The sequence below is a fragment of the Anastrepha ludens genome, chromosome 3 (assembly GCF_028408465.1).
Source record: "Anastrepha ludens isolate Willacy chromosome 3, idAnaLude1.1, whole genome shotgun sequence".
Classification (NCBI taxonomy): domain Eukaryota; kingdom Metazoa; phylum Arthropoda; class Insecta; order Diptera; family Tephritidae; genus Anastrepha; species Anastrepha ludens.
The window spans coordinates 15,917,682-15,931,926 of NC_071499.1; positions in this window are offsets into that span (position 1 = coordinate 15,917,682).

Below are 14,245 nucleotides of genomic sequence, written 5' to 3' on the forward strand. Positions count from 1 at the left end.
CGATTCAGCTTTTATCTCCTCAATCGACTCGAAACGCGTTCCCCGGAGTGGTCTCTTGAGTTTTGGGAATAGCCAGAAATCACACGGAGCCAAATCAGGCGAATACGGTGGTTGCGGAACGATATGCGTGGAATTTTTGGCGAAATGGTCACGAAGAACGAATGCAGTGTGAGACGGTGCATTATCGTGATGCAAAAACCAAGAGTTGTTGGCCCATAATTCTGGTCTTTTTAGACGAATTGCTTAACGGAAACGACGCATAACACTCAAATAATATTCCTTATCAACAGTTTGGCCAGGTGGAAGGAATTCATAGTGCACCACACCACGAAAATCGGAAATAACTGTCATCATGACCTTTATTTTTGAACAACTTTGACGTGCTCTTTTCGGTCTGGCCTCGCCGTTAGCACGATATTCGCTTGATTGGTCGGTTGTTTCAGGGTCGTAAGCATAAATCCAAGTCTCATCTCCCGTAATGATGCATTTGAGCTTGTCCTGATAGTCTGAAAGCATTGTTTCACACACAACAACGCGACGACTTTTTTCCAAGAAATTGAGAGTTTTCGGTACCAAACGAGATTTGACTTTTCGTAGGCCCAAATGGTCTTTCAAAATGGTTTTCACAGATCCTTCTGATATTCCTATCATATCAGTAAGGTCCTTGTACTGATAATGACATTCACATGAGACGCTGAACACACGTTTTTTAGTTGCGACAGATGGCTCGCGGAAAGAAATGCTCTGAGGGAGCAGATTGGCGACATCGCACCGAAATACATACTCAGCAAAATGCTCGAACGCGGGGACAACTGGAACGCGGTAAAGAAATACATCGAGAACGTATTACGAAAAAAAAAGATTGACCTCGACACAGTGCGACAAAGAGAAGTCACACAGATAGAGACACAAGAAGGCGAGCCTACAGCATGAAAGCTGGCTACAAATATGGTGGACCCAGACGTGGGTGAATATAATTGGTCCTTTATGGATGCCGTTCTGGGCCTTACCGAAGTAATATAGAAAGCAGTTCCGGGAAGGGTGTCTTCCCAGAAGGAGAGGAGGGATCATTTTAGTGGCCACACCACACGACGCAGTAGACGACTGCCGCTGTAAATGCGAAGACATTTTGAACCCTACATCACTCTCCAGAAAAAAAAGCTAAGCTAAGTTACGTTAGGCTAAGTTAAGTTAGATTGCAAAACACATTTAATTCAGCGTAAAAGCGTGGTTTAGATGATGTAAAATCAAGTTCAATAGAATTTGAGATCTCCTAAAATCACGAAAAGAATGAGCAGTAGAAGTGTTGCAGACGTAATCTGTTCTGAATTTTTCATATGTAACGGATACACGGGTGACGCAAAATTAATCATCCAATTTAGTATTTAAATAACTTTTTTACCAAATAAACAAAATGAGTTTGAGTGACATTTGAGCGCTCCACCGCTTGTCTTTTTGTACATATATATATACATACTACTAATTGGCGTACGACGCCATTTGCAAAGATTAAAAATGTTTAATAGGGTGATTAATTTTGTGCCACCATGTATATTATATCAAAGCCTAGTAGGAACGGAAAATCATTTCAATCATTTCTAAAAAATGTAATATAAAAGCCAATGTCGCCCTTAATAAAATGAAACAAAGAGGACGGCGATAAAATCGGTTGATCTACATTTTATTGGGTTGGCAACTAAGTAGAAAATCAAAGACAATTTTTTCATGGAACTAAATAACTTTATTCTGTAATGTATTGCCCCTTTTGATCAATGACCTTTTGCCATCTTTCAGGCAGCATCATAATCTCAAGTTCATACGACTTCTTGGTTTTTATTAGCAAAAACTGAATCAGGTACGATTTGACATCACCATTCGACATTATTGAAATTCTTACCATTTAATGAGTTTGTTAATGATCGAAACAAAAAGAAATCAGATGGTGCAAGGTTGGGACTATATGTGAATGTGGCAAAATATCCGAACCAAGCTGCAATAATTTTTGCCGAGTGGCCAAGGATGTGTGTGGCCTTGCATTGTCATGATGGAATTCAATACCTATCCGATTTGTCAATTCGGGCCGCTTTTCTTCAACTGCATTGTTTAATTTCGTTAGTGGTTCAATGTAGGCATCAGAATTGATCGTTAGGTTGGGTAGTAAGAGTTCAAAGTAGACAATTTCTTTGTAATCCCACCAAACTGATAACAAAACCGCCTTCTGATGAATATCAGCTTTTGATGTTGTTTGAGTTGGTTCACCTGGCCTGCTCCACGATCTTTTCCGCTTGATATTGTTGTAAACAATCCGATTTTCATCGCCAGTTATCACTCGTTTTAAGAATGGGTCATCTTCATTACGTTTCTTTAGCAAATCGCAGCTGTTAATGCGTTGCGTTAAATGCGTTTCTTTCAGTACGTGAGGAACCCATGTATTGAGTTTTTTAACAAAGCCAAGTTTTTTTAAGTGATTGTCAATTCGTGTATGTGATACATGAAGCTTCTCTGCAATCTCACGTGTTGTACTGTGACGATCCGATTCGATTATTCCTTTCATTAGGGCGTCATCAACTTCAACTGGACGACCAGAGCGTTTTTCATCTTTGAGTGAAAAATCACCAGAACGAAATTTGGCAAACCAATCTTGACACTGCCGTTCTTTTAAAACTTCATCACCATAAACTGCACATAACTTTTTATGTGCTTGCGATGCGGTTTTCCCTTTGCGGAAATAAAAAAGCAAAATATGACGAAAATATTCGTTTTGATTTTCCATTTTTCAACGAACGCCAAACGAAAACCGAAAACGCAACCGATCAAAAAAATTTTTTAATTGATTGAAAGCTGAATTGCCAACTATCAAATAACAAAATGTGTTTGTACTATGTCTGCAAACCTATGTCTGCTTCAACTGAAGCCTTCTATGAGTGAAATCCACTATTACTTAGTTGCCAACCCAATAGTGGTTTAAGACTGTGCCTGCTTACATATCACGGCACAGAATCTGAGAAATTCAATGAAGAGAGAGCCAACTTAAGAAAAAATGCTTGCACTCGTTCAATTCTGTCAATCGAGAATTGGTGGTAAAGTGAAAGGGAATTTTTTATGTTTCCCACTTACAATGTCGCACGTGACCTACTTTATATATGTACCAAGATCACAAATCTGCCTGATTTTCACCAAGATTTCTGTCTTAGCTGTATGTAATTAATATTTGATGAGCTTTCTGCATGTACTTTCGAGGCAGCGATAAAAAGAGGTTGTCTGTAAAGTCGGTTTACTGACGATAGTTTAACGTGACAACGTCATAAGAAAATATTGATGGAATGGTTGCAATTTTCAAAAAAAAATTTTATTTTATTTGTTTGATAGATATTTTGTATGGATATAGAGGAGGAGGTAAATGGAATTGCAATGGAATAGGTCAAGTTACATTTACACAAACGTGAAAAATTACGAAACACTTATCAAATTCATGAAAGATATCTTCAATTTCGATTGTGCGTCAGACGTTAATAAGTCAACAACACTAAGAGGCACCATCATGGATTTGCCTTTTTCAAGACACTTTACACTCGGAACACTCCCTTTCATTTCCTACTTTTTCTATCATCGTCCTATTCTCAACAGAGAAATGGTTCATTACCATGCACACAGGAAGAAGGTATATGCAAATACAAGTATGTGAATTTATATACATATGCACATATACATATATACATATGCTCACTCAAGTAGGAGAGAGCCAGATGTCGAACGTTGCCGAACGCGGGGGTCGATTGTGCCTCTTTGTCGTTCGTTCCGCGCTTTGTCTTGCAGTTCAAGCAAGATAACGACACATTTTTTCGTACCTGCAGCCGGATAAATTGAATTATAAGACGTTATCACGTCAAAAATGTTATTCTCCAATGTCGCACGGGACATCGGAATATGCGATAATGCAAATCAGGAACTTACAGTTATTTGAAATCACATAGTTTCTTATGCATATTTTTTACTATTTGTATACTCAGAAGGGTTTTAGAGAGGAAGATGGTCATTGCATGCTTCTCTTTACCCCACATCTCCACTGTAGATTATGTCAAAAAGTCGCTGTTAGAAACGAAGTGTTAGGTGGAGGCCGCAAATTTCTCTATATAAATGTCTATATGTAAAATAAATCAGGAAATTCATAAAATCAATTTAAAATCTAATACTTCTCATTAGCCTACATCGATAAACTTCTTCACACTCTCAACCTCAACCCCTTTTACGGTTTATGACACAACAAAAAATGTTTATTAGACTCGCGCCTTTTATTTGTCCAAAACCCGACAGGTATGAGCTCAATACCGGTATCTGACTACATTCAGGAACGTTACGACTTTTCGCAGGCACCGCGGCCGATCACTCGCAATTCAACTCGCCGGGTGAATCGCACGCTTCACGGCTAAAGAGCCAAACCGGATGTGACGTGCTTTTAAAGTCGGAAGTACTTAAAGTTAAGCGCTGAACCTCAACTGACTTCGAGTGACTGGCGGATTGGCATGAGCGGCTGCAAGTCTGAGCGGCTACAACGACAACTACGTATGTTAGAATGTATGTATGTATACGTGCAGGTACTTAAAAGCAAAAATACTTAACTGCAACAGCAACCCGAACAACTCGGAATGTGCTACTTGGTGCTACTTAAATTTGAGCCAGACACATAAACGCGCATACACTGCATAGGCACTGTTAGTATGTAAGTATGTGTGGGGGGAAGAAAAGTTAGTAGCGAAGTTTGGCAAGATGTGGTCTTCTTTGTAGGAAAAACAAAAATTGAAGCTTGCATGTTGCATGGCAGTTGTACTGCACAAAATGTTTCCGCCCTGAGAAGACGAGTAAGTACAAAACAAAAAAAAAAAACAAAAAAAATTAAAAAAAAAAAACCAGAAGCACAAAAGTGATGCGCTTTCAAGTGTACTGTGTGTATGATTTTGTGTATTTTCTGCCACGCCCAATGTCAGTTGGTAGCTCGAGGCACTTTAACTGCACTTTTAAATATTTTGTTGCGTTTTTTTGTTTTCATTTAGCGCGTGAATTCGTTTGTGGCATGCAGCGTGGCAACAAAGCGCTTAATAAGCAACATTACAGCCACCCAACATCGAGCTTACATACCTACAAATATGCCCATATATACAATGCATATACATACAAGCCGACTGCTTTTCAGTAGCAACAAAAAAGTGGGAGAATATTTCGAAAAAAATTTGCAAAAATGTGCTAGTAATCAAAGTGTTGCAAAACTATTTTAGAATGAAATTTATTGTGGCGCTCACACTCAGTCGAGACCTTCGCTTGCGTATAAATTAACCGTTATAATAGCATAGGTGTTCTAATGCCACATTTATTACTGCATTATTTTATTTATTTTCATGTTTATGTTTTGGCGAAATGTTGAAGATTTTTAAGGAGTGTTCGACAAAAATGTTTAACTATGGAAGAAAATACCCAATAACGCCAGAGAAAAAAAATTGAAAAATCAACGCGATTTCTGCGCCTCATTAAACTTTAAACAAAACTCAATGGGCTATAAAACTGCATACTCGAAATTTTTCTAAAAAATCTAATATTATCTTAAAGGCATCCTAATAATATCTGTTATTTTGGCGTACATTTTTTGTATTTTTTTATTGGCATAAAGTTTTCGTAGGGGCAATACTTCTTTAACAATAGTCAATGCCCAGTCGGAAGAAAATGGTTGATCTTTAAGAATAACATAGCGCAAAGCTCGTGACTTTTTTGATTAAAATAATAATAAAAAATAATAAAACGAGTCTACAATTCAAAGGCTAATAAAAAAAGAGGTTGTCTGTAAAGTCGATTTACTGAAAAAAGAAAATACTGATGGAATGGTTGCAATTTTCAAAACAAAATTTTAATTTTATTTGTTTGATAGATATTTTGTATGGATATATCAAATTCATGGTCAATTTCGATTCTGCATTAGGCGTTAATAAGTCAACTACAGGCAACATCATTGATTTGACTTTTTCAAGACACATTACACTCGAAACACTCCCTTTCATTTCCTACTTTTCTTATCATATCATATGGTAGAGAATAGATTCGTACATTTGATATGTCCATATGATTTGTAAGCATCTTTACATATAGCTTTGTTCTTTTTGTTTGAAAATTGCGCGAAATTTTATATACATATGTACGTTTATATGTATTGGCATAGGACATATCTTATAAGGTATGTGGTAAACATAACATAACATAACATAACATAACATAACATAACATAACATAACATAACATAACATAACATAACATAACATAACACAACATAACATAACATAACATAACATAACATAACATAACATAACATAACATAACATAACATAACATAACATAACATAACATAACATAACATAACATAACATAACATAACATAACATAACATAACATAACATAACATAACATAACATAACATAACATAACATAACATAACATAACATAACATAACATAACATAACATAACATAACATAACATAACATTATCCGGAGTATATGATGAAACACTAAACGTCATGCTTGAACAACGCACTACACCAAAAAATCAACTACATCCTTCCGAGCGTCAGTCTATACGTTTTGAAAGTATAGCATCACAACAGGAAGCTGACAATACTATGGATGCAAATGCGACCCACATCTATACCGATGGAAGCAAGTTAGAAACAGGCGCTTGTGGATCAGCTTTTGTCGTTCATAAACAAGATGACGACTGGACGTCACGTAAATTTAAATTACATGACACATGCACTGTCTTCCAGGCTGAAGCTCTAGCAATTGACACTGCACTTAAATGGGCTCAGAATGAATTGAAAACTGAAAAGCTAGTCATATATAGCGACAGTCGCTCTTGTTTGGAAGCTATCCAAAATCGGAGCAACCCCAATCCTTTAATTGCATCAATTCATCAGCACCTGTACCTTCTTCGCCAGCGACACAGAATTGACTTTTACTGGGTCAAATCGCACATCGGTATTGAAGGAAACGAGCGTGCAGATGAACAGGCAAAAGAAGCAGCAAATCAAGGAGTCGATCCAGTATATACTGCATTTCCCTTAAGCTATGCTATACGGCAAATACGTTCTCAAATATTCGAGTCATGGCAGCAGGAGTATGCCGACGATACCACTGGCTCCATTACAAAGATTTTCTTTCCAATTCTTGAAGATGCGCAACTATACCGACAACTCTTTGGGATATCATTTGAATTGACACAGCTCTTTACTGGCCATGGTTTCAACAAGGCATACTTAAAGCGATTCAAAATCATTGACGAAGACTGGTGCCCGTGTGACCAACTCACTGTGCAGAGTATGCATCATCTTTTGCACGACTGCCCACGCTTTCACAGTGCACGACAGAGACACGAAACATTCTGTGCACAATATGATATTCCAGCATTCAACATAAAACAAATTTCAAAATATCCTAGTTTGATAACATCATTTAATGAATTTGTCAAAAAAATAATTGATAATTTAAAAAACTTCAATGCTTCAAACATTCCTACCTAATGTCTTAATCATAATAGTAATATAGTAGAATAACCATCTAACTGCTTGTATCCAATCGCAGGCATTTTATTTCAGTTAGTTTTGTTAAACTATAAAATATTTATGTAATTGAAAATACTTGTAATCTATCTGAATGTTATACTGCACATATGTATGAAAATATTTGCTCTAGAAAACAAACTAATTGAAATAATAAATTACTCGAAACGCAGTAAGCGCGTAGAGCCCAAGGAAAAAAAACATAACATAACATAACATAACATAACATAACATAACATAACATAACATAACATAACATAACATAACATAACATAACATAACATAACATAACATAACATAACATAACATAACATAACATAACATAACATAACATAACATAACATAACATAACATAACATAACATAACATAACATAACATAACATAACATAACATAACATAACATAACATAACATAACATAACATAATATAATATAACATAACATAACATAACATAACATAATATAACATAACATAACATAACATAAGCATCTTTACATATAGATTTGTTCTTTTTGTTTGAAAATTGCGCGAAATTTTATATACATATGTACGTTTATATGTATTGGCATAGGGCATATCTTATAAGGTATGTGGTAAACATAACATAACATAACATAACATAACATAACATAACATAACATAACATAACATAACATAACATAACATAAGATAATATAATATAACATAACATAACATAACAAAACATAACATAACATAACATAACATAACATAACACAACATAACATAACTTAACATAACATAACATAACATGACATAACATAACATAATATAACATAACATAACATAACATAACATAACATAACATAACATAACATAACACAACATAACATAACATAACATAACATAACATAACATAACATAACATAACATAACATAACATAACATAACATAACATAACATAACATAACATAACATAACATAACATAACATAACATAACATAACATAACATAACATAACATAACATAACATAACATAACATAACATAACATAACATAAAATAACATAACATAACATAACATAACATAACATAACATAACATAACATAACATAACATAACATAACACAACATAACATAACATAACATAACATAACATAACATAACATAACATGCAGTTTAAGCAAGATAACGACGCATGAGCAAGATAACGACGTGCAGCCGGCTACATCGAATTATAAGACATTATCACGTCAAAAATTTAAAGAAAGTGGTTCTTTCTAGGATAGGAAAATTACTGGATGTTCTGGGTATGGGAATAAGTTTTCGCCCTCGTTAAAGAGATGTCGCTGCTGATACTATTTTTGTGTTCGCTTTGGTAATATACTGGTGATTTGAAGTCGCATATGTGAGGTCTCAATCGCAGTAGTTGACATTCGTTTGAAGCATTAAGATTCTTTTTTATCTGACGTCAAAAATGTATAAGGTCGTTCCGAAAAAACAACATTTGCGGGAAGGCATGCTTCATTGTTACCTTCTAAAGAAAAGTGCAGTTGAAACGTGTGATAAATATTTAAGATAATTACGCTCCATCTAGTACAACTAGTAAAGAGTGGCTTCGACGCTTCCAAAGTGCCAATTTCCACGTGAGCGATAAAAATCGCTCGTAGACAATTAGGGTTGCATAACCGCGAGTTATTGCAGAGTCTTCACTGCACGAATCCCTGAAATACGAGTAGCCTACAGACTACCTCAAATATGCAGAAAACTCTTTCTGCAAATATGAATTTGGTGTAAAAAGTATTGTATTAATCTGCTAATTTTAAGTACTCCAATACATACACTTACTTGCATGGAAATTTTACTTGCTTCCCCTTTGTGCAGATTTCTAATCTCATTCATTTTAAGTTTGAAAAAATTACGCCTAGCATAATTACCAGTAGTATTTCTGTAGCTTAGTTTCAAAGGGTGAAACTTTAAGGGTTAACGAGGCTGCTTTTGCTATGCTCAACAAAGAAGTACAGTTACCAACCTACGCCAATTTGTTTGCTACCCAAAAATAATTCCAAAACACTTAACACCTCGAGCGTGTGCTGTGCTTTCATGTCTAGCTTTCCCAATCCTTGTAACTACTTACGTCCCTTACTTCCTACCAGCGTTGCATTGCATGGGGCATGGGTGATTAGTGCTTCCATGCACTTCGCATGTCTGTCTGTTGCTCTGCTGTTATATATTTCGCTTTGCATTACTTTCCTGCGCAGTTTATTGATGTTTGGTAATATTTATTGGTTAAAGACACGCCAGCTGCCTGCCAGGTTTGTGCTGAGCGGCCAATTCGTATTTCATTTCCTAACCGACACTCGATAAACCCAAAGGAATGCGGAAAAAGCGTTTTTGGTTGGTTATTGACTTTTAAAAGCTTTAAGCGTATGAGAATTTTATTCATTTTTAGGTTCTGCTTTTAAATTTGTTGTGATCTTTTATGACCAAAAGTAACTAACCAAACTAAAAACTTAAATTTTACTACAAATATCCAAAGGACTGGCTGCAGTCGACTTTTGTATCGTTGCCTAAAAAATCCAGAGCTAACAAATGCCATGATTATCTTTATGAGTTTAATGAGTCATGACTAGAAAATATTTCTTAAGATCCTTCACAACCGTTTATTTACAAAATGCGAACAATCAGTGGGTCGTACACAATGGATTCAAGCAAACTATGGGAACGCGTGGAGCGTTGCTGAGCCTTCAAGTCCTAGTACAAAGTAGTATTTCCAACTTGTATTCGGCACAAAATGATATGACGAGTGATACATCAATCAAGAGGGGAGTTAGTCAAGGTCGTCAGGGTCCAGCTAAACTAGAGAAAATGAGTACGAGTACAACAACTGAGCTTAAAGCTGGTTCGAGTACAATATACTCAGAAAGAGAACTTTTCAGCGAATGGCAAGAAGATGTGAATACCACCTTAACAAATGCGCCTTCTTCAAATAAATCTGCACCATAGTAAACTAGCGTCACAAGCCGTGTCGCATGGCAGTAGACAACCCTGATTTTGTCCTCATTCAGGAGCCATGGATCAATGAAGGGCGTATCTGCAGGTTGAGGACACCGAACTACAAGCTATACACGGCGGATTGTGAAGATAAAACAAGGTCTGGTATAATGGCAAAAACAAAGCTAACCACATTTATGATCCATAAATATAGCAACACCGACACAACAACGATAAGCTGGGAGACAGATGGTAACAGGTACCGTCTATCGTCCTTTTACATGGCATGCGAAGATCCAGTACCGTCGGAGCTGCTAAAATAGCTGATACTGGACAGCGAAGCTTGCGGCAACAAACTACTAATGGGAGGCGACGCAAACGCCCATCACACTACCTGGGATAGTCTAGATATAAACGAGCGAGGTGAGTTACTCTTTAATTTTATTATGGGAACAATATTATTGCTCTGCAAGTGCGGTAATGACCCTACCTTTATTGTACGTAATCGTCAGGAAGTTCTTGACATTACGTTAGTCTCAGAGTCAATTATAGATAGAGTAGTGAATTGGAGGGTACTCATTCTCTAATCATAGATATATAGAATGCACGCTCCAGGAAGAGGTCATTCATTATAAAGCACTCAAATTCAGGAGCCATAAGAAAACAATCTGGCTAAGATATTCTCAGGAACTAGCAAAACGTTCCTGAGAACGTAGATAACATGGTCAATAGACTGACTAATTGCTGTAATCAAGCCCTGCACAAGGTCCCCAGCTGATAAGCACAGAGGGAAGAATAAGCCACCCTGGTGGTCACCCGACCTGAAAAAGCTACAAAAGAATGGCAGGAAACAATTCAGCAAAGCCAAACTCTCTCAAAACGAAAGCGAATGGAACTTTTACTATGACAAACTAAAAATATATAAGAAAAAAATAAGAAAAGCGAAAAGGTCTTCATGGAGAACTTTTCATAGGGAGATCGAGGCTACGGTAGAGGCATTTCGACAGAGAAAAATCCTATCCAAGTCCGCTCAACCCATACAGTATTTTCAGGAGTCAGAATCCAGCGAAGAATCATTAGATCTACTATTAAATACTCACTTCCCAGGTAATTTAGAGGAAGCTATAACCACCAATAGTCCAACTTCGGAGCCTAGCACCGATATCCTCAACATTGTCACAGAAGCCAAGATAACTTGGGCTGTAGAAAACTTCCAACCACACAAAACGCCAGGACCAGATGAGGTAGTCCCTGCGCAACTGCAACAGACAATGGGCCACATTATGAAATGGCTGATAACCATATTCAGAATAACACTACTATTGAATTACGTCAGAAGAAGGTTCAATATTTTAAGAAAAAGTTCCTTGAATAACTTGGTAACCAATTAAATAAAACAAGACTTGTTAAATACATTAAAGCCACAGGTTGGCACAATGCGGTCAGTGTGGAGTGAGGAGAGGGGGCAGCCATGGTGGTATCACAATGGGATGCTGCGAATCGTAACGTAACTGTGAATGGTGAGTGCTACCGTCAAATGATATCCAACGTTTTTTTGGTTCCAGCAAGACAGTGCCACATGCCACACTATACGCGTAACAATGGACTTGTTGAGAGGCGAGTTCGGTGAACATTTTATTTCCCGTTCGGGACCTGTCAATTGGCCCCCAGATCGTGCGATACAACGCCTTTAGATTATTTTTTGTGGGGTTATGCTAAAGCCCCCTCATGTCTATTCAGACAAGCCTGCTTCAATTAACGAATTGGAAGACAACATTTAAGCATTTATATGTGAGATACCGGCCAAAAGATTGGAAAGAGTATGCCAAAATTTGACTAAGCGGATGGACCATTTGAAGCGCAGTCGCGATCAACATTTGCATGAAATAATCTTCAAACATTAAATTATATGGAAGGCACTATTGATTTAAATAAAAATTTCATGCATTTTTCTGAATTTCACGTGTGTGTTTTTGAAAAACTTTCCTATAGCTCTTAAAAAATCACCCTTTATTTGACGAACCTTTGGCATTAGTCAATTTAGGAATAAAAGTCCACGGTGAAATAATAAATAACACACAATTTGCCGATGACCCCGCTATTTTTGCTGACAAAATTAATTACCTGCATTATCTCGTTAGAGAAGTCAGCGAAAAATGTTTGCAATACAATCCAAGTATAGGGTTTTTCAGTAAGAGCGCTTCAACTTTTGAACTTTTTTGAATAAAACGCAAACGGTTTGACTTTTTTAACTAATTTTTTTTTTATTATCGAGTTTGAACATATACATTTAAGTATGAAATTCGATTTCTTTTGCATGACCACCGCGTGCACGTTTTACGAAGTCCAATCGTTGAACCCAATTTTCGACCACTCTTTTGCATAAATCGGCCGAAATTCCAGCAATTTCGCGTTCAATATTGGCTCTGAGCTCACAAATCGTCGCCGGCTTGTTACTGTAGACCAATGACTTCACATAACCCCAAAACGGGACGGTTTGTTAAATGGACCGTAAAATGGACGTCATGCTCTTAAAGTAGCAGCAACAGAACGATTATTTTCATAAAAAATTTGCACGATTTGCAATCGTTGCTCAAGTGTGTAGCGTTCCATGATGAAATGTATACTAATGAAGTTTACAAATGACAAGCGAAAAATAAAAAATATTGCGTCGTTCGCCCTCCCTATCGGAAAAAAGTTGAAGCGCACCTATTGAATAACCCTATATTAACACCCTAAAAACCAATGTTGGTTGTTTTAAAAAACTCTCAACAAGTCGCCAATTCAAACATTTATGTATATGATAATCCGATCCAAAGAGAATCGCCATTTAAATACCTAGGATGCCGGCTTAGCGAAACATAGACAAATGACAGAGAAATTTGCTGTCGGATTGAAGTAGCGAGTGAAATTTTCTTGAATTATGGAACGTTGTTTCAATAAGAGCTTGAATATAAAATTACGTCGTCGGTATCTTAAATGTTACGTTTGGTCTGTTATATTGTATTATATTGGTGATGAAAATATCGTGGGCAAACAAAGTTAATAACAAAGAAGTCTTAACGAAACTTAGAAAGTGTAGAGAGAGCTTTTACTAATGACAAAGTGCCGCAAAACCGCATATTTTGGTCATATCATGAATTGGAAGGAAGCAAAAGTTTTGGTTGCGTGACATAAGAGACAGGATTAACCAGCTCAAAGCAGAGACAATTGCCATAATATTATATATACAAGGTGAAGTCCAAAATAAATAAGACTGGGGTCATAAAAATACTTTTGATAGCGCCATCTTTTAATGAGTTAATGCGTTGGGAGTTACATCCCTAGCTGACTTCCAGTGAAAGCTTGATGATATTCGGTTCAGTGCAAGCGAAGTTATTGTATTTAAGTGTCAGTATGTTTGTGTCATCGGTACAAAAATTATTTTCGAACAAAGAGCTAATATTATATTTTGTTTTAAAATCGGTGAAACGTTTGCCGAAACATTTGAATTGCTAAAAAAATCATATGGCGATGATTGTCTATCTCGTGCCAGAGTTCATGAGTAATTTACACGTTTCAGAGTGATGGTTGTGAGGACTTAAATGACAATGAACAAACGGGCCGCTCAAAATCAGTAATCAAAGGAAACTCCATCGAAATTGTTCGTAAATTTATCAAAAATCAACCGAAATCGTTCATGAAATCCGAGTTGAATA